General features: G+C 48.0%; 1 protein-coding gene across 1 annotated transcript in view; it reads right to left on the bottom strand.

Annotated features, from left to right (window-relative positions):
- Nucleotides 1-27,576, bottom strand: part of FGD4 (FYVE, RhoGEF and PH domain containing 4) — a 214,749-nt gene that overhangs the window by 160,629 nt on the left and 26,544 nt on the right. The gene's annotated exons all lie outside the window — the stretch shown is intronic.

Genomic DNA, 27,576 nt, shown 5'->3' with positions numbered 1-27,576 from the left:
TCCTGTCTGAGAGACAGAGGCCATGGGTCCTCCGAGATCATTTCTTGTAGTTCTGGGTACCAAGTTCTTCTTGGCCCATCCGGAACTACGAATATAGTTCTTACTCCGTTCTTACTTACTATCCTCCGTACCTTGGGTATGAGAGGAAGAGGAGGGAACACATAAACCGACTGGTACACCCACGGTGACACTAGTGCGTCCACAGCTATCGCCTGAGGGTCTCTTGACCTGGCGCAATACTTTTTTAGCTTTTTGTTGAGGCGGGACGCCATCATGTCCACCTGTGGCCGTTCCCAACGGTCTACAATCTGCGTGAAGACTTCTGAATGAAGTCCTCACTCTCCCGGGTGGAGGTCGTGCCTGCTGAGGAAGTCTGCTTCCTAGTTTTCCACACCCGGAATGAACACTGCTGACAGTGTTAGCACGTGATTCTCCGCCCATCGGAGAATCCTTGTGGCTTCTGCCAACGCCATCCTGCTTCTTGTGCCGCCTTGTCAGTTTACATGGGCGACAGCCGTGATGTTGTCTGACTGAATCAGTACCAGCCGGTTTTGAAGCAGGGGTTCTGCTTGACCTAGGGCATTGTAAATGGCCCCTAGGTCCAGCATATTTGTGTGTAGGGAAGTCTCCTGACTCGACCATTGTCCTTGGAATTTTCTTCCCTGAGTGACTGCTCCCCAACCTCGGAGGCTTGCATCCGTGGTCACCAGGACCCAGTCCTGAATGCCGAATCTGCGGCCCTCGAGAAGATGAGCACTCTGCAGCCACCACAGCAGAGACACCCTGGCCCTCGGGGACAGGGTGCTGGCCCTCGGGGACAGGGTGATCAGCCGAAGCATCTGAAGATGCGATCCTCACTTGACTAACAGGTCCCACTGAAAGTTCCTTGCATGGAACCTGCCGAAGGGAATTTCTTCGTAAGCAGCTACCATCTTTCCCAGGTCTTGCGTGCAATGATGCACCGACACCTGTTTTGGTTTCAGGAGGTCTCTGACCAGAGATGACAACTCCTTGGCCTTCTCCTCCGGGAGAAACACCTTCTTCTGTTCTGTGTTCAGAAACATGCCCAATATCAGCAGACACGTTGTAGGAATCAGCTGCGACTTTGGGATATTCAGAATCCAGCCGTGCTGTTGTAACACTTCCTGAGATAGTGCTACACCGATCAACAACTGCTACTTGGACCTCGCCTTTATAAGGAGATCGTCCGAGTACGGAATAATTATAACTCCCGTCTTTCGAAGGAGTATCATCATTTCGGCCATTACCTTGGTACACACCCTCGGTGCCGTGGGCAGACCAAACGGGAACGTCTGGAATTGGTAATGGCAGTTCTGTACCACAACCTTGAGGTACTCCTGGTAAGGTGGGTAAATGGGGACATTTAGGTAAGCCTCCATGATGTCCAGTGACACCATAAAATCCCCCTCTTCCAGGCTTGCAATAACCGCCCTGAGCGATTCTATTTTGAACTTGAACTTCCTTATATAAGTGTTCAAGGATTTCAAATTTAGAATGGGTCTCACCGAACAGTCTGGTTTCGGTATCACAAACACTGTGGAATAGTAACCTCGTCACTGTGGAAGGAGAGGAACTTTGATTATCACCTGCTGGAGGTACAGCTTGTGAATTGCCGCCAGTACTACCTCCCTTTCCTTGGGAGTAGCAGGCAAGGCTGATTTGAGGTAACGGCGAGGGGGAGACGTCTCGAACACCATCTTGTATCCCTGAGATACCTGTAGAACCCAGAGATCCACCCGTGAGCGAACCCACTGGTCTCTGAAGTCCCGGAGACGGGCCCCCACCGCACCTGGCTCCACCTGTGAAGCCCCAGCGTCATGCGGTGGACTTAGTGGAAGCAGGGGAGGATATTTGTTCCTGGGAACTGGCGGTCTGGTGCAGCTTTTTCCCTCTACCCCTGCCTCTGGGCAGAAAGGACGCGCCTCTTACCCGCTTGCCTTTCTGAGACCGAAAGGACTGTACTTGATAATACGGTGCTTTCTTAGGCTGTGAGGGAACCTGAGGTAAAAAAGTCGACTTCCCAGCTGTTGCTGTGGACACAAGGTCCGAGAGACCGTCCCCAAACAGTTCCTCACCCTTATAAGGCAAAACTTCCATGTGCCTTTTAGAATCAGCATCACCTGTCCACTGCCGAGTCCATAATACTCTCCTGGCAGAAATGGACATTGCATTAATTCTAGATGCCAGCCGGCAAATGTCCCTCTGTGCATCTCTCATATATAAGACTACGTCTTTAATATGCTCTATAGTTAGCAAAATAGTATCTCTGTCAAGGGAATCAATGTTATCTGACAGGGAATCAGACCATGCTGCTGCAGCACTACACATCCATGCTGAAGCAATAGCAGGTCTCAGTATAGTACCTGAGTGTGTATACACAGACTTCAGGATAGCCTCCTGCTTTCTATCTGCAGGCTCCTTTAAGGCGGCCGTATCCTGAGACGGCAGTGCCACCTTTTTTGATAAGCGTGTGAGCGCCCTGTCCACCCTAGGGGATGTCTCCCAGCGTAACCTATCCGTTGGCGGGAAAGGGTACGCCGTCAGTAACCTCTTAGAAATTACTAGTTTCTTATCAGGGGAACACCACGCTTCTTCACACAGTTCATTCAACTCATCAGATGGGGGAAAAAGTCACTGGCTGCTTTTTCTCCCCAAACATAATACCCTTTTTTGTGGTAACCGGGTTTATGTCAGCAATGTGTAAAACATCTTTCATAGCCGTAATCATACATCGGATGGCCCTTGTGGACTGTACATTTATCTCATCCTCGTCGAAACTGGAGTCAGACTCCGTGTCGACATCTGTGTCTGCCATCTGAGTCAGCGGGCGTTTTTGAGCCCCTGATGGCCTCTGAGACGCCTGGGCAGGTGCGGGCTGAGATGCCGACTGTCCCATGGCTGTCACGTCGTCAAACCTTTTATGTAAGGAGTTGACACTGTCGGTTAAAACCTTCCACATATCCATCCACTCCGGTGTCGGCCCGGCAGGGGGCGACATCACACTTATCGGCTCCTGCTCCGCCTCCACGTAAGCGTCCCCATCAAACATGTCGACACAGCCGTACCGACACACCGCACACACACAGGGAATGCTCTGAATGAGGACAGGACCCCACAAAGTCCTTTGGGGAGACAGAGAGAGAGTATGCCAGCACACACCACAGCGCTATATAATCAGGGATTTACACTAACAAAACGATTTTCCCTATAGCTGCTTTTATATATAGTTTGCGCCTAAATTTAGTGCCCCCCCTCTCTTTTTTACCCTTGATGCCTGGAAACTGCAGGGGAGAGCCTGGGGAGCTGTCTTCCAGCGGAGCTGTGAAGAGAAAATGGCGCCGGTGTGCTGAGGAAGATAGCCCCCGCCCCCTTCTCGGCGGACTTCTCCCGCTTTTTTATCTGTATAATGGCGGGGGATTATGCACATATACAGCTTAAAAGCTGTATTATGTGTCAATTAGCCATGTAAGGTAATCTAATTGCAGCCCAGGGCGCCCCCCCCCAGCACCCTGCACCCATCAGTGACCGGAGTGTGTGGTGTGCATAGGAAGCAATGGCGCACAGCTGCAGTGCTGTGCGCTACCTTAATGAAGACCGAAGTCTTCAGCCGCCGATTTTCAGGATTCTCTTCTGTCTTCTGGCTCTGCAAGGGGGACGGCGGCGCGGCTCTGGGACCGGACGATCGAGGTCGGGCCCTGTGTTCGATCCCTCTGGAGCTAATGGTGTCCACTAGCCTTAGAAGCCCAAGCTAGCTGCAAGCAGGTAGGTTCGCTTCTCTCCCCTCAGTCCCTCGTAGCAGTGAGTCTGTTGCCAGCAGATCTCACTGAAAATAAAAAACCTAACAAATACTTTCTTTTTCTAGAAGCTCAGGAGAGCCCCTAGTGTGCAACCAGCTCGGGCCGGGCACAGATTCTAACTGAGGTCTGGAGGAGGGGCATAGAGGGAGGAGCCAGTGCACACCAGATAGTACCTAATCTTTCTTTTAGAGTGCCCAGTCTCCTGCGGAGCCTGTCTATTCCCCATGGTCCTTACGGAGTACCCAGCATCCACTAGGACGTCAGAGAAAGGTAGAAAAAAAAAATCCAAACAAAAATGCTTCTAGGCAGAGAACTCTGGAGAGCTCTCTGCAGTGCACCCATCTTGCTCTGGGCACAGTGTAAAACTCTCCAGTGCACACCCAGAGTCCACTGCTTTCTTAAAGTGCCCTATCTCCTGCGGAGCCCGTCTATTCCCCATGGTCCTTACGGAGTCCCAGCTTCCTCAAGGACGTTAGAGAAATAATGAACACACTCATAAAATGTGCGCAGTTGCAAATAATCTCTCAACTGGGCAGTACGGATGGTGTAATGGTTAGCATTACTGCCATACAGCACTGCGGTCATGGGTTCGATTCCCACCATGGCCATAACTGTGTGGAGTTTGTATGTTCTCCACGTGCTTGCGTGGGTCTCCTGAACATTCCCTGAAAGTACGCTGCGCATTACCTTTAACATCAGGTATTACATATATATACTCAAAGAAAGAGACAATGGGGGTCATTTCGAGTTGATCGCACGTAGCAACTTTTTGCTGCCAGTGCGATCAACTAGACGCAGTCTATGGGGGAGTGTATTTCTGCATAGCAGGGCTGCGAACGCTTGTGCAGCCCTGCTATGCAAAAAAAGTTTCCTGTAAAAGAAGACCCGGGTAAGAGTTAATTACCCTGTGCGATTTATCCAGCGATGCAGGTCCCAGAATTGACGTCAAACATCCGCCCTCCAAACGCCTGGACACGCTTGCGTTGGACTCACCACTCATCGATGACGGTGAGTTGCCGCCCGTATTCGCCTTCCTCCTGTCAATCTTCTTGCGGTCGCTTGCTTCGGTAGCGGCGTCGCTGCCTGGCGACGGTCAACGACGCACCTGCGCAAAGCGGCCACCGCGCATGCGCAGTTCCGACCTGATCGCACGGCTGCGAAGAAGCGCAGCGTGCGATCGGGTCGGAATGACCCCCCCCCCATATACTCAAAGAAAGATACACAAATATTATATGTGAGAAAATAGCAGCAGTAATTTTAAAGAAATCTTACAACAACCAACTGATCGGACAGTAAAGCAGGAGAGAGCGTAGACCACAAGAGAAGGACCGGACATTACAGGGTTCCAGGGCTGTAACTAGGGGTGTGGGAGTGGTGAATGGGGCAGGGCCCTAGGGGCGGCACCATAGCTGCTTCAAGGGCCCCTGCATTTGGCTTGGTGGATGGCACCCTGCAGCCATTACCGCTCTTGACGGTAATGTACTTCCTGAGAAAGAAATGCCTCAGTTCCTGGCGTATTGATAGATTGCATTTTCATAACTATTGGTCAGTATACAGAACGTCTTCCCCCACTTTTACAGATTTACAGGTAGGAAGTCTATTATGCCTAGCATACCCACTTCCACAAGACCTCAATTTCAAGGACTATTGCACCACCGTCAAAAGCACTAGTTACAGGTTCTCAAATGCAGTCCTCAAGGCACCTAAACGGTCCAGGTTTAAAGTTTATCCATGCTTGGCCACAGGTGACTTAATTAACACCTCAGTCAGTCAAATTGATTTAATCATTTGTGCTGAGCCATGGGTATACCTAAAACCTGGACCGCTGGGGTGCCGCTTTTGAGAACTTCTGCACTAGGTACAGCCCTGGGGGACAGGGCAGCAGGCCACACCCCCAGTCATGCAACCACACCCCTTTTGGGGGTACGCACTTATCCAAAGAACACAGGTAAAATGTGCGTTTCTGTACAGTAAGTTCCAGGACACAGGAATCACACTGAACGTGATACATTCTGGGCCACTCTAGCAAAAACAATGTTTTCTTTCTGTCTTTATCAGTTCCTAAGAATACATTTTATCGGTTTGCTTTCTAAACCCGAAAGCACTGCTCTCAGAGCATGACAATAAATGATTCCTGCATCAATTAAACCTCACCAAACAACTAACAAAAACCATAAACCCATTAAATAATAATTACAGTACAATATTCTAATAATAAAACAAAACAGAATGATTGCATTATAAAGTCCTGAACACAGAGGGTTATTATAGAGAACATTACACACAGAGGAGGAAGAGGAACTGGTGGGTGGGTTTTCAATTCAATTAAAAGTTTCTGTGCATCATTAAAAACAGCTAGAATCTGCAATACTCACACCCCCCCATGAGTCGCTCCTTCGGGTGGCTCTACATCTCCGCAGGGCCAGTTGCCAAAAGCCTCCCACCCATCCCAAATTCTCCCTTAGAACCTTACGTCTAGCTACAGACACAGGGCTGCCAGCACGAATGTTAATTAAGGCAGCCGTATAGGAAATGCTGTATATTTTGTAAAGCTGCAAACAATTTGCAACGACAGGAAACATGCAAGAATATTTCAAAACACGGGAGGAAGTTGTCCCTCTGACTTGTGCGTTTGGATTGTTTTAAGTCCCTTACCTTTCCAGTTTCCTCGCCGCGCTTCGGCTGTGCATTGTTTATAGACGAATTCATCAGCAACGGGTTCCGTAGAACAAGCCGGAACGGAAAGCTCTATATTTACCTTATATTTCAGCTTCCTTTTTTTTTTTTTTTGTAGGTCATAGCGTGGGATACATTGCAGAACCGCTGTAGAGGATAGGATTGTTTTCAGCATTTAAAAATTGTAGGCATGGGTTTGTGCCAAGCCGCCATTATACAAAGCTGTTCTCTTAACAAACGCACAGGAAAGTTTGCGTTACCGAGGTAACTAATACGTCAGAAGTAACAGAGCTAGGCTTATCATGGCACACACGGAGACCACTTTTTTTTTATTTTTTATTCTCAGACAATATTCGGCCCATCAATTTACTAACAATTTTGTCTCATGCCTCAACAATATTGACTCCGCCCACAAAATGTCTGCCTGCACTGTGTCAGCATAGGGGAACCCTTTATCTGAACCTGTCCAGCATGCTATATGTCTTCCTGAAAGCGGACACAGGGCCTGATTTGGATTTGTGCACACATTCCTACGCAGATGTGATTTTCCAGGCTATGGACTTGCTAACAGGGCCGGACTGCCCATCTGGCACTTCTGGAAAATGCCAGAAGTGCTGATCCAGTCACACATAGAGCCGGGAAGGGCGCGCGCAGCGCAGCTCCCGACTCTCTGATTGTTCCATCCTGCTGCCCAAAGTGCCTGTCTCTTAGAAATATGTGGGCATGCCATGAGTCCACGCCCCCCCCATTTCTGCCCCCCCCCCCTTGCGATGTGTGCACACCCCCGTGTTGTGCCTGTGTGCACAAATACCAGTGCTGAAAACGAGCCCCAGTCCGTCCCTGCTTGCTAACCATCACAAGTGAAGCTGCCGCCCAGAAAAGAATAGAGATTGCTGTCCGCACTGCACAAGGGAAACTGGGGGTCTGTATTTTAGGGTATCTGGTCGACAGTGAAAAGGTCAACAGTCAATATGTCAACATGTAAAAGGTTGACAGGGCTTATGGTCGACACAACGCAGCGGAGCGAGGATCTTCTCTCGCCCTGCAGGGGGACACGGTACACTCATTGGGGTTGTATGTGCTTTGATGGCGAAAACGACCCAAACGCCCCCAATAAAAATGTTGTGTTGACCTATTTTGTGCCAACCATTTCCCACGGCAAAATTTTTATGTGTCGGCATTTCACCTGTCGACCAAATGACCCTGTTGACCTCTTGATAATGTCGGACTTTTTTAAACGACTAGATTTAAGATTTGTCCACATGTTTTGTGTATACATTGCAGAGCCCATCACTAGTATACTACGTCTCTGCAGTATATATGCATTCGACGGGGATGCACTGTATTTTATGGGATCGGTATGAAATACCTCCAATCAAAATCCCGACGGTTGAAATCCCGACAGCAATTGACCAACGGTCAAATCCCGACAAGGTCAAAATCCCGACATGGACAAAATACCGACATTTAAAATACCGACATGTAAAATGCAGACAGGTCAAAATACCGACATGCGTTTTTCATTGGGGGGTTTTGTGTGTATGTCGACATAGGTTGACATGGACACCAAATAAGTGTACCGCTGCACTCGCCATGCTTCGGGCACACTATTATATTCCTTCTCCAGGTACACTAAGATGAAAAAGTATTAACAAGTCGGTTTCAATGAAAAAATCATGAAAAACTCATGTCGGCATTTGACCTGTCGGCATTGTACATGTGGGTATTTTGCCCTCATCTGTATTTTAAATGTCGGTATTTTGTCCTTGTCGGGATTTTGACTGTCGGTCAATTGCTGTCGGGATTTCGACCGTCGGGATTTTGATTGGAGGTAAATTGACTGCATCCCTATTTTATCATTACGTGTTGAAGCAGCAGCTTTAAACATTTCATTGGTAACCAGAATGGCAGCTTATTTTCCCCCTCCCACCTGTTCATTATGACAAGGAAGGAATAACAGTGATCAGCCGTCTACCTGAGAGAACAAATGCGCCCACCCACTTAGCTGGGATCAGAACTAGCATGTAAAGTTCTGCTGAGACACAGATGAATTCCAACAAGCCTGTGCTCGGGGATAATTCGTGTGGTCCCCTCTAAGGCTCATGGTAGAAACCAATAACCAACCCTATAAATAGTCCAACTTTAATTAGTGTATTCAGCACGGTATCCACAGATCCTACACTTGTGGTGACTCCCTAATTTATCTTTGTGACAGGAAATTTTCGCAGCCCTGGAAAATGTCAACTAAAAGAAGAAAAAAAAAATCACTGCCATAGTTTTCTGGAAAAATGACCTTTTGTTTGCAAATCTGGTGGGGAGGTTAGACTCGGAGAAGGCACCTGTTTAGCAGCGGCACTAATCTTTAATCCTAACGTATTTATGTGTTTAACACTTTACGCCCGCATTTTATACTAGCCCGGTTTCGGGTTTTCTTATGTAATGGATGTATGTACAGCACCAAATCTCTCGCTCCGCCATTCCTGGGAATGTCACGAAGAGACGATCTTCAGGCTGTCGGGAATTGTAGTTTAAACGTATACACATTTCACGCTATTTACAGACACAAATCACAGAGCTAGACTACAACTCCTGCAGTACTAATCAACGCGCACCCAAACCGTAAAAGCATCTATGCTGTACTAGAAACCTGGTTGTCATGGTGTTATTGGTGACGAGCTATAACCATACAGTACATAAAAACAAGAGGTGCAAATTGGCCCCTCTGGGAATTAGGGGCCCTGAAACGTAAGCTTCATTAGTTTCATAGTAGATCTGTCCCTGGAGGAGACAGCAACCAACTCACGGTCACTTTGACATCAGTGACTCCCGAATTTACCTCATGTTTCAATGATGTCACTGGTTCCTAGGGAATCGAGAGGCCCTACGAGGGTTATCAGTACGTTGTTTCAGAACAAACGCGGACAGTCAGATGGGCTTTGTACTTATTTAAAAATAATCCTGTATAATTACAGACTTAAGATACTGTAGATGGAAAAGTGCTACTTTCACACCAGTTTCACAACCCTGAACTGTTTCCTTATATTATCAACTAAGCCAAACTTCCTTTCAGCAAAAAAAAGGATCCGAACAATTCTGAAATGTCCAAGACTGCTCACTGTAGGTTTGTTCTTACTCGCCGTACATAGTCCGACCTTCAGTTCCCTTACACTCTTTGGCTAAGGTCCAATACACTGTGGAGTGGCTAACAAGTGGATAGGGGGTGAGTGTGCTCGCTTAGGCTATGTACAGTGACAAGGTGGACATGTACCAATGTGAGAAGGAGCCGAGAGCTGACGCTGCAGAGACACCGCAGAGCTGCATTGTATAACCGCAGTGTTATATAAGAAGGTGCAAAAGGATACACCGCTACCAGGTTCCAGGCCAAGCCTTCATACCACCTCCACTGGAATAAGAACTTGTCCCTCGCTTGTACAGTAGATCAGACGCAGTAAGAAATGATCATGTGGTCCAATCAACTCAATGGGCCTAATTCTGAGTCGCACCTATGCTGATTTTCCCGCGTATGGTCGGTGGTTTTTCAACTGTGCATGCATCTAAATAGCAAAGAAGTTGCCTAGCGCACGTGTCCCAGGGTGTTTGCATATAACGTTGCAGGACTGATAGAGATGTGCGGTCTCAGAAGAGAAAGCACATGATTGCCATAAGTAAAGAGGTGTGTTTAAGGATGGGGTGGCATGGGCGCTGACCCTAATTCTTATTAACCTATGACAGCGTAGGGGCGTGTTTCCAGTGAATGCTTATAGAAGTGTCTGGCTCTGCAGGCCAAGGCCTCTTTGTGTCAAGTCTCAAGTCTTCCCACCCTCCCTTCCCTCGGAGCAAGTTTGATGTTTTCACGTTGGCTATTCTGTAGCGGGGAAGAACGGCATATCGCCAGTATAGGTGCAGTTTATTGAGTTTAGGTGCGCTCCCTTCGTTGGCTGGTAGTTGGCTGTACCACCCTAACGGGGGAGGGCAGTGTCATCACCCAAACGGATGTGTAGTCAAGTCTGAAGGTTGGTTGGATACCGTCTGTGGTTATAAGGGTGTGCAGCTGTGATATGTACCTTGGGCAGTATCCGTCTGCAATGCATGTGCTGAATTTGGCCATCCTTCTTTGCCACCAAACTTTCCATTAATTAAATATAAAGTTAATAAATAGCTAACAGATTCTTCTGCCCAGTCTAAGTCTCCATGTCTTTATTTATTGTTCTATATTAGTTATATAAGTGATATGCAGCACACAAGCCATGCTTCATCCGATAGAAGGGTTAATGATACAATGGGGGGCTAGAGATAGAGCAGACTGTTATACACATCTTATGGTATATAAAGGATAAAATATCATCATGGAAAAACGTTCTACAATTCACAATTACCGCACCAGCTAGTCACCTGAACATAAGCGTACCAGGTAAGAATATAGGGGGGGGGGGGGGGGGGGGGTGACAATGAAGAGCGGAAATACACCATTATTAGGATAGGAGCAGAAATGATGGACCAAGGTGTTGAGGATAGGGGGATAAAAGGCGATGGGTTTTACTAGCATTAGCATAAAGACGAAGACGGGACTACGGCAAAAGGGGTCGCAGCGGCCTGTGACTCAATGTCGGTATTCTGTCATACGCTGCGCGATCACACCGCCCCCAGTCCTTCCGCAAGATCAGCTGCCATCAATGTCAACTGCACTTACCCCTACCCCATGCTAGGTGTGGGGGATACGGTCATTAGGTCGACATGCATTAGGTTGACAGGGTTTATAGGTCGACATGGTCCCTACGTCGACATGACAAAAGGTCGACATGTGTTTTTCACTGTTTAATTAATTTTTTTAACTTTTTCATACTTTATGATCCACCTGGACTACAATTGGGAACGGTAACCTGTTCCGTGCACCGCGGTAGCGGAGCGAGACACCTTGCCCGAAGCATGGCGAGCAAAGCGAGCCATATGAGCGGAAACGGTGCACTAATTGGGGTTTCCGGTCACTCTACGGAGAAAACGAGACCAATTTTCCCCAAAAAATATCATGTCGACTTTTTGTCATGTCGACCTAGAACAAGTCGACCTAATGCATTTCGAACAATAGTGGTCGACCTAATGACTGTCAACTTAATGCATGTCGATCCATGACCCATACCCAGGTGTGGGAGATGAGACTGCACAGCGTATACTGGGGATACACACTCACTGAATGGGGATGCATTTAATTTGCCGGCTGTCGGGATCACGACGGTTAGGATACCGACGCTGGGATCCCAACATCTGACAATGCCGACAGCCAGAATACCAGTGCAACAGGGATATTCCCACTCATGGGTGTCCTCAACACCCATGGAGTGGGAATGGAGCCCGCAGTGTGGTGAGCGCAGCGAGCCTGCAAGGGGACTCTTTGTGCTCGCTCCGCTGCCGGCATTCTGGCGGGCAAAATGTCGCTATTGGAATATTGACAGCCGGCATCCCGTCCACCGGCAAATCATATGTAATCCCAAATGTTTCACTTAAAGATGTATGCAGTTTGCTATAAATCGCTAGATGCAGTACAATCGTATGGGACTCAGAAGCAGGTATGAGTATGGGACTCAGAAGCAGGTATGAGTATGGGACTCAGAAGCAGGTATGAGTATGGGACTCAAAAGCAGGTATGAGTATGGGACTCAAAAGCAGGTATGAGTATGGGACTCAAAAGCAGGTATGAGTATGGGACTCAAAAGCAGGTATGAGTATGGGACTCAAAAGCAGGTATGAGTATGGGACTCAAAAGCAGGTATGAGTATGGGACTCAAAAGCAGGTATGAGTATGGGACTCAAAAGCAGGTATGAGTATGGGACTCAAAAGCAGGTATGAGTATGGGACTCAGAAGCAGGCCAATTGCAGCAAAATCTTCCGGATATCTGGCGATTCGCTTGTCAGGCAGAATATCTACATACAAAGAACTCTGACAGATGTCACCCTGGATTACATCCTCGTCCTGATGACTCTACATAGCATTTAGAAAAGAGGACTGTCAGATCTATGGAACAGGCAGGTAATTGCCATCAGTCCCAGCAGCTGATAACCTATCCCTGTGCATGGAAGAACCTGATACCTCACTACTTCTTACTTCTGTGTCCTGCCCTTTGTTCCATCCACTCATTGTTTGCTGCCTCTCCATCCATCTCCCTGGGGACTCCTTTTGACTCCTCAGAGGCCTAGGGGTCCTAGTGTGACACAATAAGCACTAGGCCCAACAAGGCCAGTCACTCATCTGCAGATAATCTCCAACACAAAGACAGCGGTGACGGGTCATTATCACAGCTGGTCACAGGCTAGTCCTGAAAGACGAGGCCTCAGGCAGTGACAAGCGGATGTCAGACACTCAGAGCCCTACAATGGTTTCACTCCGAAGCAGTGGCATCTTATTACACCCTTCTAATAATCACATATTCCGTATCAGGACATGTATAATATATATTTATTATACACATCCAGGTTATAAAATGAGTATACTGATGGGAAAATATAATGGCTGCTTGATTGATAGCTTCTGTAGGCTGAGTTTGGACACTATACTTGGCACTCCATATAGTATGAGTGTCAGGAAGACGCTGGGCCTGCCTACCCACAATGCATTGTGTGTTTGTGACCTACATGGCAGTGCAGCAAGGACTCCTTTTGTCCCATTCTCCAGTCAGAGTAAATTAGGAGAATGACTGCGTCTGAATGAGTACAAATATAATTCGTTTTACGGAATCTCCTGTGTTTGAGCAATATGAGGAAGGGTCCATCCCAGGAATACGGTACAGAGATAAACAATAAGATGAGCCAGTAACCGTCTTGATTGTTGGAGAGATACAGGACGAGCCCACAGGGGCTCTCGGGCCACAAAAGCTCTTGAAATCTCTTTTCTCAAAAGGCTTAAAAACAGACTTAAACGAAACACATTTAGGCCGCGCTGCATTTTCTTTTCTTTTATATTAAAGGCAAAGATGAAAAATCAATGTGTATGAATTAGTGCCAAAAGCAATTATCTCTTCCATAAGAGACGCAGTCACAATGTTCTCTTCTTCAATCACAATGAGCTACGAGAACGTCTGCGTTCCACGTGACACATCAGTTATATTCTATATGGCATTATAAAGAGGTAATTAGAACCAAGGTGACTTGAGGAAACTTAATACCACGTTAAGGTCCCACGGCGCCACCGGAGGTACAAAGGGAGGCTGAATATGCAGCACGCCCTTCACAAAAGTCTGTACTTCAGGAAGAGAAGCCAATTCTCTTTGAAAGAAAATGGATAAGGCCGAAATTTTAACCTTTATGGACCCTAATTTTAGGCCCGAATTCACTCCCGTTTGAAGGAAGTGAAGCAGACGGCCCAAGAAACATATTTTCGCCATATACGGTGATAATGTTTCGACGTCACGTCCTTCCTAGCCTTGATCAAGGTAGGAATGACCTCCTCCGGAATTCCTTTTTCCGCTAGGATCCGGCGTTCAACCGCCATGCCGTCAAACGCAGCCGTGGTAAGTCTTGGAACAGACAGGGCCCCTGCTGCAGCAGGTCCTGCCTTAGAGGAAGAGGCCACGGATCTTTTGTGAGCAACTCTTGCAGATCCGGATACCAAGTCCTCCTTGGCCAATCTGGAACAATGAGGATTGTTCTGACCCTTCTTATTCTTATTATCCTCAACACCTTGGGTATGAGAGGTAGAGGAGGAAACACATAGACCGATCTGAACACCCAAGGTGTCACCAGAGCGTCTACCGCAACCGCCTGAGGGTCTCTTGACCTGGCGCAGTACCTCTTTAGCTTTTTGTTGAGGCGGGACGCCATCATGTCTATCTGAGGCAGTCCCCACCGATCCGTGATCTGTGTGAAGACTTCCTGATGAGAAAGTCCGCCTCCCAGTTGTCCACCCCCGGGATGAACACTGCTGATAGTGCGCTTACATGGCCTTCCGCCCAGCGTAGAATCCTGGTCGCCTCTGCCATGGCCACTCTGCTCCTTGTGCCGCCTTGACGGTTTACATGAGCCACTGCCGTGACATTGTCTGACTGAATCAGAACCGGTTTGTTCCGAAGCCATTCCTCCGCTTGGCGTAGGGCTTTGTATATGGCCCTCAACTCCAGGACATTGATGTGGAGACCAGTCTCTAGGCTTGACCAGAGACCCTGGAAATTTCTTCCTAGTGCGACAGCTCCCCAACCTCAGAGGCTCGCGTCCGTGGTCACCAGGACCCAGTCCTGAATGCCGAACCTGCGACCCTCCAGGAGGTGAGCACTGCGCAGCCACCACAGGAGAGACAGCCTGGCCCTGGGAGACAGGGTGATCTGTTTTTGCATGTGTAGATGGGACCCGGACCATTTGTCCAATAGGTCCCATTGAAAGGTCCTTGCATGGAACCTGCCGAAGGGGATGGCCTCGTATGAAGCCACCATCTTCCCCAGAACCCTCGTGCAATGATGCACTGAAACCTTTTTTGGCTTCAATAGGTTCCTGACCAGAGCTCCGAGCTCCTGAGCCTTCTCCACTGGAAGAAAAACTCTTTTTTGGTCTGTGTCTAGAATCAGGCCTAAAAAGGTCAGACGCGTTGCAGGGACTAGCTGGGATTTCGGTAAATTGAGAATCCAGCCGTGCCTCTGCAACGTCTTCACGGACAGAGACACGCTGTCCAGCAACTTCTCCCGAGATCTCGCCTTTATGAGGAGATCGTCCAAGTACGGGATAATTGTGACGCCCTGCCTGCGCAGGAGCATCATCATTTCCGCCATTACCTTGGTGAAAATTCTCGGGGCAGTGGAAAGACCAAACGGCAACGTCTGAAATTGGTAGTGACAGTCCTGTACTGCAAATCTCAGGAACGCCTGGTGAGGAGGGAAAATCGGAAAATTAAGGTACGCAACCTTTATGTCCAGGGACACCATCCGATCCCCTCCCTCCAGGCTGGCGATGACCGCTAAGAGCGATTCCATTTTGAACTTGAACCTCTTCAAGTACAGGTTCAGGGATTTCAGATTTAAAATGGGTCTGACCGAACCGTCCGGTTTCGATACCACAAACAGGGATGAATAATAACCCTCTCCTTGCTGGAGATGAGGAACTTCGACTATCACCTGTTGAATGTACAATTTGTGAATTGCAGCTAACACCAGCTCCCTCTCCGACGGGGAAGCCGGCAGAGCCGATTTGAAAAACCGGCGAGGAGGCATGTCTTCGAATTCCAGTCTGTATCCCTGGGAAACAATCTCTATTGCCCAGGGATCCACCTGTGAAAGAACCCAGACGTGGCTGAAAAGACGAAGACGTGCCCCCACGTGATCTGACCCCCCCCCCACGGAAAGCCCCAGCGTCATGCGGTGGACTTTCCGGAAGTAGGGGAGGACTTCTGCTCTTGGAAACTAGCCGAGTGCAGCTTTTTTCCCTTGCCTTTACCTCTGGCAACAAAGGACGATCCTCGTACCTTCTTGCTTTTATTGGAACGAAATGACTGCATTTGATAATGCGGTACCTTCTTAGCATGCTGCGGGGGAACATAAGGTAAAAAATTAGATTTACCGGCCGTAGCAGTAGAGACAAGGTCCGAGAGGCCTTCTCCAAACAACTCCTCCCCCTTGTAAGGCAATGACTCCATATGCCGCTTTGAGTCGGCGTCTCCCGTCCACTGTCGGGTCCACAAGAGTCGCCTAGCAGAAATAGACATAACGTTTATTCTGGAGCTTAATAAACAAATGTCTCTCTGAGCATCCCTCATATACAAGGCAGCATCTCTGATATGCTCAATGGTCATTAGAATGGTATCCCTATCTAAGGTGTCAATCTCCGTAGATAAGGAGTCTGCCCATGCCACGACAGCACTACAAACCCAGGCCGACGCCATGGCCGGTCTAACGATAGTTCCTGAATGTGTGTAAATGTGCTTCATGGTAATTTCCTGCTTGCGATCAGCAGGATCCTTGAGGGAAGCAGTATCCGGAGAAGGCAGTGCCACCTTCTTGGATAAGCGTGTCAGTGCCATGTCTACTTTAGGCGAAGATTCCCATCGTATGCTATCCTTCTGTGGAAAAAGATACGCCATAAGAATCCTTTTGGGAACATGTAGTCTCCTATCCGGAGACTCCCAAGCCTTTTCGCACAATTCGCTTAGCTCAAATGAGGACGGAAACGTGACCTCAGGCTTTTTGCCTTTATACATGTGAACCCTCGTGTCAGGGACAGGGGGTTCCTCAGTGATATGCAAAACCTCTTTTATGGCAATAAACATGTATCGAATACCCTTTGCCACCTTCGGCTGTAATTTTGCATCCTCATAGTCGACACTAGAGTCAGTATCTGTGTCGGTATCTGTGTCAGCGACCTGGGATATGGGGCGCTTTTGAGACCATGAAGGTCCTGGCACCACAGGGACAGGCACAGTCTGGCTACCTGACTGATCCCTAGCCTCAGCCTTGTCTAACCTTTTATGCAGGAGATTCACATTTGCATTTAAGACATTCAGCATATCCACCCAGTCCGGTGTCGGTGTTGCAGACGGCGACCTGACATTCAAACACTCCCCCTCCACATTAAGCGAGCCTTCCTCGTCAAACATGTCGAAACACACGTACCGACACACTTCACACACACAGGGAAACTCCTTTCTGAAGACAGTATCCCCTTTAAGGCCCTTTGGAGAGACAGAGTGAGAGTATGCCAGCACACACCCCAGCGCAATGACCCTGGAGACCAACACAAAATGTTTTTCCCCAGCAGCGCTGTATAATATCTTATCCGCCAATTATGTGCCCCCCCCCCCCCTCTCTTTTAAACACCCCTTCACCGTGTGTAAGCAGGGGAGAGTCCGGGGAACTTCCTCTCAGCGTTCTGTGGAGAGAAAAATGGCGCTGGTGAGTGCTGAGGGAGAAGCCCAGCCCCCTCGGCGGCGGGCTTCGGTCCCGCTCAAATTTGTGTAAAAATGGCGGGGGCTCTTTTATATACATGTACAGTGCCCAGCTGTACATGTATATATCTTTTTGCCATGTTTTGAGGTGTTATTATTGCTGCCCAGGGCGCCCCCCCTGCGCCCTGCACCCATACAGTGACCGGAGTGTGTGAGGTGTGTGGAGCAATGACGCACAGCTGCGGTGCTGTGCGTTACCTCAGTGAAGCCGCTGAAGCTTCTGCCGCCTGAGACGTCTTCTTGCTTCTGTTCTTCTGGCTCTGTGAGGAGAACGGCGGCGTGGCTCCGGGGTGGACGCCCAGGACCAACCTCTGTTCACCCCCTCTGGAGCTAATGGTGTCCAGTAGCCGAGGAAGCAGATCCTATCATTTAAGTAGGTCTGCTCCTCTCTCCCCAGTCCCTCGATGCAGGGAGCCTGTTGCCAGCAGTGCTCCCTGTAAAAATAGAAAAATCCAAACAAAAATGCTTTCTAATGCAAAGAACTCAGGAGAGCTCCCTGCAGTGCGCCCATCTTCCTCTGGGCACAGTGTAAAAACTGAGGTCTGGAGGAGGGACATAGAGGGAGGAGCCAGTGCACACCCAGAATCCAAAGCTTTCTTAAAGTGCCCTATCTCCTGCGGAGCCCGTCTATTCCCCATGGTCCTTACGGAGTCCCCAGCATCCTCTAGGACGTTAGAGAAAATAGAAAATAAAAAAAAACTTTATATTGCAGATCAGCCACGAGAAGGCGATAACACGCAAGTCAAACCACCAAATGCCACCAAAACGCCCTGAAACCAACTTTTGGGTGCCACTATCTCCACGTGTTACAGCAAAATACAATAAAAAAAAACAACACAATTTTAAACCCTCTGATTTAAAGGGGGAAGGTCACCCATGGTTTACTAGCTGTAGTGATACAACAAGGCCCAACATATCCTGCAAATCATAGGAATACCCAAGAATGCGGCCACTCCGACGTATAGACAGGTTCTCATGACGAAAATGTAGATGTATTAAAGATCGATGTTGATCGATTAAAAATTGGTTTTACATCGAGCAGCATCAATGCTCCATTTCCGGGTCTAAATCACACATTTCATAGAAACTATGTAAAAAAAAAAAAAAGGCTGTTGGTAAATGTACGATTTAGGCCCTGAAAAACCACATATGTTGATCGATTTAAATCGGCTTTAGAATAGATCTTTGGTACAATTACTAATACCCCTCAGAGTACGGCCCTACAGCCAGAACACCTGAAGCTGCTCCCGTCTATGCATGTGCTATAACGTTATAAGTGGCTCTAACAAAAGACGACATTTCTGTTTTTAATAATTGAAGCCTAATAGAAAACAAGAATTCTAAAAATGAATCTGCATGTAACGTGATGTGTAGCAAACCAGCGTCCGGGTCTAGCAAGACCCCAGTGACAATCTTTCATTATTTGCATAGAGCAGTAACTGAAGCCTCTGAAAGCGCCATCCTTGTGCTGCAGTAAGAAAGCCTGCTACCAAAACCAGAAACTTCATGACTGTATGGCAGGGATGGGGAACCTTCGGTCCTCCAGCTGTTGTTGAACAACTACACATACCAGCATGCCTTGCTACAGTTTTAATATTTGGCCATGCTAAAACTGTTGCAGGGCATGCTGGGATGTGTAGTTCAACAACAGCTGGAGGGCCGAAGGTTCCCCATCCCTGCTGTATGGAGAACACTGACCCGATCCCCACTGCAACAGTACCACCTGCTGGCCATACTGTGAAGCACAGGTAATATCAATGCATGTTACACGAACATATTACTAATTATATGAAAGGAAAGAAAATGGAAAGAAGCAGTGTAATTAATATCTATTCCCTAAGAAAAACCCTCATGTGCCATGGGTATGTAAAGAATAAAATGTATTTGTGGTGTACTTTTTTTGTGTGTTTCGCTAATAGGGTACAGATTAAGAACCAGCTCTTTACTCGTTTGACCCCTCTGCCCTGCAAGAGCACTCACCATTTAACACCCATTTTGGACAAACAGTGTATTTTTCAATGGGCGATGGATGTATTCACTAGAGATGAGCGCCTGAAATTTTTCGGGTTTTGTGTTTTGGTTTTGGGTTCGGTTCCGCGGCCGTGTTTTGGGTTCGAACGCGTTTTGGCAAAACCTCACCGAATTTTTTTTGTCGGATTCGGGTGTGTTTTGGATTCGGGTGTTTTTTTCAAAAAACACTAAAAAACAGCTTAAATCATAGAATTTGGGGGTCATTTTGATCCCAAAGTATTATTAACCTCAAAAACCATAATTTACACTCATTTTCAGTCTATTCTGAATACCTCACACCTCACAATATTATTTTTAGTCCTAAAATTTGCACCGAGGTCGCTGTGTGAGTAAGATAAGCGACCCTAGTGGCCGACACAAACACCGGGCCCATCTAGGAGTGGCACTGCAGTGTCACGCAGGATGTCCCTTCCAAAAAACCCTCCCCAAACAGCACATGACGCAAAGAAAAAAAGAGGCGCAATGAGGTAGCTGTGAGAGTAAGATTAGCGACCCTAGTGGCCGACACAAACACCGGGCCCATCTAGGAGTGGCACTGCAGTGTCACGCAGGATGTCCCTTCCAAAAAACCCTCCCCAATCAGCACATGATGCAAAGAAAAAGAAAAGAAAAAAGAGGTGCAAGATGGAATTGTCCTTGGGCCCTCCCACCCACCCTTATGTTGTATAAACAAAACAAGACATGCACACTTTAACCAACCCATCATTTCAGTGACAGGGTCTGCCACACGACTGTGACTGATATGACGGGTTGGTTTGGACCCCCCCCAAAAAAGAAGCAATTAATCTCTCCTTGCACAAACTGGCTCTACAGAGGCAAGATGTCCACCTCATCTTCACCCTCCGATATATCACCGTGTACATCCCCCTCCTCACAGATTATCAATTCGTCCCCACTGGAATCCACCATCTCAGCTCCCTGTGTACTTTGTGGAGGCAATTGCTGCTGGTCAATGTCTCCGCGGAGGAATTGATTATAATTCATTTTAATGAACATCATCTTCTCCACATTTTCTGGATGTAACCTCGTACGCCGATTGCTGACAAGGTGAGCGGCGGCACTAAACACTCTTTCGGAGTACACACTTGTGGGAGGGCAACTTAGGTAGAATAAAGCCAGTTTGTGCAAGGGCCTCCAAATTGCCTCTTTTTCCTGCCAGTATAAGTACGGACTGTGTGACGTGCCTACTTGGATGCGGTCACTCATATAATCCTCCACCATTCTATCAATGTTGAGAGAATCATATGCAGTGACAGTAGACGACATGTCCGTAATCGTTGTCAGGTCCTTCAGTCCGGACCAGATGTCAGCATCAGCAGTCGCTCCAGACTGCCCTGCATCACCGCCAGCGGGTGGGCTCGGAATTCTGAGCCTTTTCCTCGCACCCCCAGTTGCGGGAGAATGTGAAGGAGGAGATGTTGACAGGTCGCGTTCCGCTTGACTTGACAATTTTGTCACCAGCAGGTCTTTCAACCCCAGCAGACCTGTGTCTGCCGGAAAGAGAGATCCAAGGTAGGCTTTAAATCTAGGATCGAGCACGGTGGCCAAAATGTAGTGCTCTGATTTCAACAGATTGACCACCCGTGAATCCTTGTTAAGCGAATTAAGGGCTGCATCCACAAGTCCCACATGCCTAGCGGAATCGCTCCGTGTTAGCTCCTTCTTCAATGCCTCCAGCTTCTTCTGCAAAAGCCTGATGAGGGGAATGACCTGACTCAGGCTGGCAGTGTCTGAACTGACTTCACGTGTGGCAAGTTCAAAGGGCATCAGAACCTTGCACAACGTTGAAATCATTCTCCACTGCACTTGAGACAGGTGCATTCCATCTCCTATATCGTGCTCAATTGTATAGGCTTGAATGGCCTTTTGCTGCTCCTCCAACCTCTGAAGCATATAGAGGGTTGAATTCCACCTCGTTACCACTTCTTGCTTCAGATGATGGCAGGGCAGGTTCAGTAGTTTTTGGTGGTGCTCCAGTCTTCTGTACGTGGTGCCTGTACGCCGAAAGTGTCCCGCAATTTTTCTGGCCACCGACAGCATCTCTTGCACGCCCCTGTCGTTTTTTAAAAAATTCTGCACCACCAAATTCAAGGTATGTGCAAAACATGGGACGTGCTGGAATTTGCCCATATTTAATGCACACACAATATTGCTGGCGTTGTCCGATGCCACAAATCCACAGGAGAGTCCAATTGGGGTAAGCCATTCCGCGATGATCTTCCTCAGTTGCCGTAAGAGGTTTTCAGCTGTGTGCGTATTCTGGAAAGCGGTGATACAAAGCGTAGCCTGCCTAGGAAAGAGTTGGCGTTTGCGAGATGCTGCTACTGGTGCCGCCGCTGCTGTTCTTGCGGCGGGAGTCCATACATCTACCCAGTGGGCTGTCACAGTCATATAGTCCTGACCCTGCCCTGCTCCACTTGTCCACATGTCCGTGGTTAAGTGGACATTGGGTACAACTGCATTTTTTAGGACACTGGTGAGTCTTTTTCTGACGTCCGTGTACATTCTCGGTATCGCCTGCCTAGAGAAGTGGAACCTAGATGGTATTTGGTAACGGGGGCACACTGCCTCAATAAATTGTCTAGTTCCCTGTGAACTAACGGCGGATACCGGACGCACGTCTAACACCAACATAGTTGTCAAGGACTCAGTTATCCGCTTTGCAGTAGGATGACTGCTGTGATATTTCATCTTCCTCGCAAAGGACTGTTGAACAGTCAATTGCTTACTGGAAGTAGTACAAGTGGGCTTACGACTTCCCCTCTGGGATGACCATCGACTCCCAGCGGCAACAACAGCAGCGCCAGCAGCAGTAGGCGTTACACGCAAGGATGCATCGGAGGAATCCCAGGCAGGAGAGGACTCGTCAGAATTGCCAGTGACATGGCCTGCAGGACTATTGGCATTCCTGGGGAAGGAGGAAATTGACACTGAGGGAGTTGGTGGGGTGGTTTGCGTGAGCTTGGTTACAAGAGGAAGGGATTTACTGGTCAGTGGACTGCTTCCGCTGTCACCCAAAGTTTTTGAACTTGTCACTGACTTATTATGAATGCGCTGCAGGTGACGTATAAGGGAGGATGTTCCGAGGTGGTTAACGTCCTTACCCCTACTTATTACAGCTTGACAAAGGGAACACACGGCTTGACACCTGTTGTCCGCATTTCTGGTGAAATACCTCCACACCGAAGAGCTGATTTTTTTGGTATTTTCACCTGGCATGTCAACGGCCATATTCCTCCCACGGACACCAGGTGTCTCCCCGGGTGCCTGACTTAAACAAACCACCTCACCATCAGAATCCTCCTGGTCAATTTCCTCCCCAGCGCCAGCAACACCCATATCCTCCTCATCCTGGTGTACTTCAACACTGACATCTTCAATCTGACTATCAGGAACTGGACTGCGGGTGCTCCTTCCAGCACTTGCAGGGGGCGTGCAAATGGTGGAAGGCGCATGCTCTTCACGTCCAGTGTTGGGAAGGTCAGGCATCGCAACCGACACAATTGGACTCTCCTTGTGGATTTGGGATTTCGAAGAATGCACAGTTCTTTGCTGTGCTGCTTTTGCCAGCTTGAGTCTTTTCATTTTTCTAGCGAGAGGCTGAGTGCTTCCATCCTCATGTGAAGCTGAACCACTAGCCATGAACATAGGCCAGGGCCTCAGCCGTTCCTTGCCACTCCGTGTGGTAAATGGCATATTGGCAAGTTTACGCTTCTCCTCCGACAATTTTATTTTAGGTTTTGGAGTCCTTTTTTTACTGATATTTGGTGTTTTGGATTTGACATGCTCTGTACTATGACATTGGGCATCGGCCTTGGCAGACGACGTTGCTGGCATTTCATCGTCTCGGCCATGACTAGTGGCAGCAGCTTCAGCACGAGGTGGAAGTGGATCTTGATCTTTCCCTAATTTTGGAACCTCAACATTTTTGTTCTCCATATTTTAATAGGCACAACTAAAAGGCACCTCAGGTAAACAATGGAGATGGATGGATTGGATACTAGTATACAATTATGGACGGGCTGCCGAGTGCCGACACAGAGGTAGCCACAGCCGTGAACTACCGCACTGTACTGTGTCTGCTGCTAATATATAGACTGGTTGATAAAGAGATAGTATACTCGTAACTAGTATGTATGTATAAAGAAAGAAAAAAAAACCACGGTTAGGTGGTATATACAATTATGGACGGGCTGCCGAGTGCCGACACAGAGGTAGCCACAGCCGTGAACTACCGCACTGTACTGTGTCTGCTGCTAATATATAGACTGGTTGATAAAGAGATAGTATACTCGTAACTAGTATGTATGTATAAAGAAAGAAAAAAAAAACACGGTTAGGTGGTATATACAATTATGGACGGGCTGCCGAGTGCCGACACAGAGGTAGCCACAGCCGTGAACTACCGCACTGTACTGTGTCTGCTGCTAATATAGACTGGTTGATAAAGAGATAGTATACTACTAATATTATATATACTGGTGGTCAGGTCACTGGTCACTAGTCACACTGGCAGTGGCACTCCTGCAGCAAAAGTGTGCACTGTTTAATTTTAATATAATATTATGTACTCCTGGCTCCTGCTATAACCTATAACTGGCACTGCAGTAGTGCTCCCCAGTCTCCCCCACAATTATAAGCTGTGTGAGCTGAGCAGTCAGACAGATATATAATATATATAGATGATGCAGCACACTGGCCTGAGCCTGAGCAGTGCACACAGATATGGTATGTGACTGACTGAGTCACTGTGTGTATCGCTTTTTTCAGGCAGAGAACGGATATATTAAATAAACTGCACTGTGTGTCTGGTGGTCACTCACTATATAATATATTATGTACTCCTGGCTCCTGCTATAACCTATAACTGGCACTGCAGTAGTGCTCCCCAGTCTCCCCCACAATTATAAGCTGTGTGAGCTGAGCAGTCAGACAGATATATATAATATTATATATAGATAATAGATGATGCAGCACACTGGCCTGAGCCTGAGCAGTGCACACAGATATGGTATGTGACTGACTGAGTCACTGTGTGTATCGCTTTTTTCAGGCAGAGAACGGATATATTAAATAAACTGCACTGTGTGTCTGGTGGTCACTCACTATATAATATATTATGTACTCCTGGCTCCTGCTATAACCTATAACTGGCACTGCAGTAGTGCTCCCCAGTCTCCCCCACAATTATAAGCTGTGTGAGCTGAGCAGTCAGACAGATATATATAATATTATATATAGATAATAGATGATGCAGCACACTGGCCTGAGCCTGAGCAGTGCACACAGATATGGTATGTGACTGAGTCACTGTGTGCTGTGTATCGCTTTTTTCAGGCAGAGAACGGATTATAAATAAAACTGGTGGTCACTATCAGCAAAACTCTGCACTGTACTGAGTACTCCTAATGCTCCCCAAAATTAGTAAATCAAGTGTCTCTCTAATCTATTCTAAACGGAAAGGACGCCAGCCACGTCCTCTCCCTATCAATCTCAATGCACGTGTGAAAATGGCGGCGACGCGCGGCTCCTTATATAGAATCCGAGTCTCGCGATAGAATCCGAGCCTCGCGAGAATCCGACAGCGTCATGATGACGTTCGGGCGCGCTCGGGTTAACCGAGCAAGGCGGGAAGATCCGAGTCGCTCGGACCCCTGAAAAAAAACATGAAGTTCTGGCGGGTTCGGATTCAGAGAAACCGAACCCGCTCATCTCTAGTATTCACACGTTACAGTTATTCTACAAGGGTTCGGTATGGATTACCGGCGGACGGGATGCCGGCTGTCAAAATCCCGACAGTGGCATCCAATCCGCCAGATGCCCGCAGCCGGGCGAGCGCTAAGAGCCCCCTTGCAGGCTCGCTGCTCTTGCCACAGGGTCTATTCCCACTCTATGGGTGTCATGGACACCCACGAGTGGGAATAGCCCTGTTGCTCACTGGGCTCGATTCAGGTCCCAACGCAACAGCTAAAATTCTGCAGACTAGCCACGGCCGATATTGTGCGCAAGCGCTGGAACTGTACTGCACATGTATAGTACGGGTTCTGCGTCATTGGACCCAGTACAGCTGTAGACATCAAGTGACCGACAGTCTCTAGCCATTTGGGGGCCAGGGAGGGGGCGGTGATGGTAGCCGTTACACAAGATGGAGGTGTGTTGCCTCCATTTTGTGGGAGTACTGTGGCCACTTTATAAGGCACACCTGCTCGTTATTGCAGATATCCGATTACCAACTTGCTAACGCAGATATCTAATCAGCCAATCAGGAAGCAGCAACTCAATACATAAAAGCATGCAGACATGGTCAAGGGGTTCAGCTGTTGTTCAGACCAAACAACAGAATTGGGAAGAAAAGTGATTAAAGTGAAGTTGATCTTGCAATGGTAGCTGGTGCCATATTGCTGGGCCTCCGCACGTTAACAGCAAAAAGGCAGGTTCTGCTTGCAGCCTCTGGAGGTACAAGCAGGATCTGCCTACCACAATAGGTGGATAAATGCACAACGAGAGCTGCCAAAGGCTAACTGAATCCACCCCTTGGTGTAAATAACATGAATCCATCGATCCATCCTGCCTTGGGTCAACAGTTTGGGCTGGCAGTGCCGTCAAGAGTGGTGATGGGCCTCTGGCATATATTTTTAAAGGAGTATGAGCTGCCGCACCCACTGCATGGGGGAAGGGGGACGCTGGGGGCTTATCCGCAGCGGCAGAGTCCTCCCTGGACCCTTGTGTGCTGTGTTGGGGAGCCCGGGCACAGGTAAAGAGTCCCCTTCCCTCTTTTGGAACGGGCTGGTGGTGGTGTAAATGTATGAGGAATATTTTCTTAGCACACATCAGACACCAAATACATTTCCAACCCATATTTCCATGTGTGTGTCTCTGAAATCGGCACTCATAAGCAAAATAAAAACATTGCTCAACTACATACGACATAGACACGTCGTGTGATGCTGACAGTGTGAAAGGCAGGATTTATTTCACTTTCTCTTCCAACTGAAAGCGCCAAAGTTATATTTAGCAGCTGTATCACGCAACGGAACAGCCTCAGGGTATCAGCGTGTACAATGCACAAAAACGGAGCCAATAGGCCGGGTAACCGTACTCTACTCATACACTGGTAACTATGGGGTACATTTACTAAGCAGTGATAAGAACGGAAAAGTGAGCCAGTGGAGAAATTTCCCCATCAACCAATCAGCAGCTCTGTATCATTTTATAGTATGCAAATTATAGATGTTACTTCAGTGCTGATTGGTTGCCATGGGCAACTTCTCCACTGGCTCACTTCTCTGCTCTTATCACTGCTTAGTAAATGTACCCCTAAATGTTTGCCTTGCTTGTAACTCTACAGAGGATGGTGCTGAAATTAAATCACTTTGGTGGAAATTCTGCTAGAATTCCTTGTTCCATACAATGTCCTTTGAAAAGAGAGAAAACAAAAAAGGAGGACGTCTTAATATATAACTGCATAACTCTGCAGCAGAGCGTCACGTACAGAATACTCCCCAAATCAGCACACAAAGGGGCCAATTCAGACCTGATCGCTAGGCTGCGTTTTCATACAGCGAGCAATCAGGTCTAAACTGCGCATGCACCGCAATGCGCAGGCGTGCCGCACGGGTACAAAGCGGATCGCCGCTAAGTGATGGGTTTGTGCGAAGAATCCATTCGCACGGCCGTTCGCAAGAAGACTGACAGGAAGAGGGCGTTTGTGGGTGGCAACTGAACGTTTTCTGGGAGTGGTCGGAAAAACGCAGGCGTGTCCAAGTGTCTGAAGAGAGGGTTCCTGACGTCAGCTCCGGTCCTGGACAGGCTGAAGTGATCGCAGCGGCTGAGTAAGTCCAGGGCTGCGCAGAGACCGCACAAAATCTGTTTGCACAGCTCTGCTACACATACGTTCACACACTTGCAAAGTGAAAATACACTCCCCTATGGCGACTATGCGAATGCAGGACTGCAAAAAAAAACCCTAGCGAGCGAACAGGTCTGAATTAGCCCCAATATTCATTGAAATCGTCACTAATTATATACCCCCTTCCTCCTTTGTGTCTTGTCATCTGATGCCTTCTTAATGCTGCAGTGATATAGGCACTGATACCAATGAGTTTGGTTATCCGCTTATCGTAACAGTTTTTCAA

Source organism: Pseudophryne corroboree, chromosome 6 (genome assembly GCF_028390025.1).
Source record: "Pseudophryne corroboree isolate aPseCor3 chromosome 6, aPseCor3.hap2, whole genome shotgun sequence".
In the NCBI taxonomy this organism is placed as follows: Eukaryota; Metazoa; Chordata; class Amphibia; order Anura; family Myobatrachidae; genus Pseudophryne; species Pseudophryne corroboree.
Note: the sequence above shows the minus strand (reverse complement) of the source record. Positions and strands in the feature narration are given on the sequence as shown.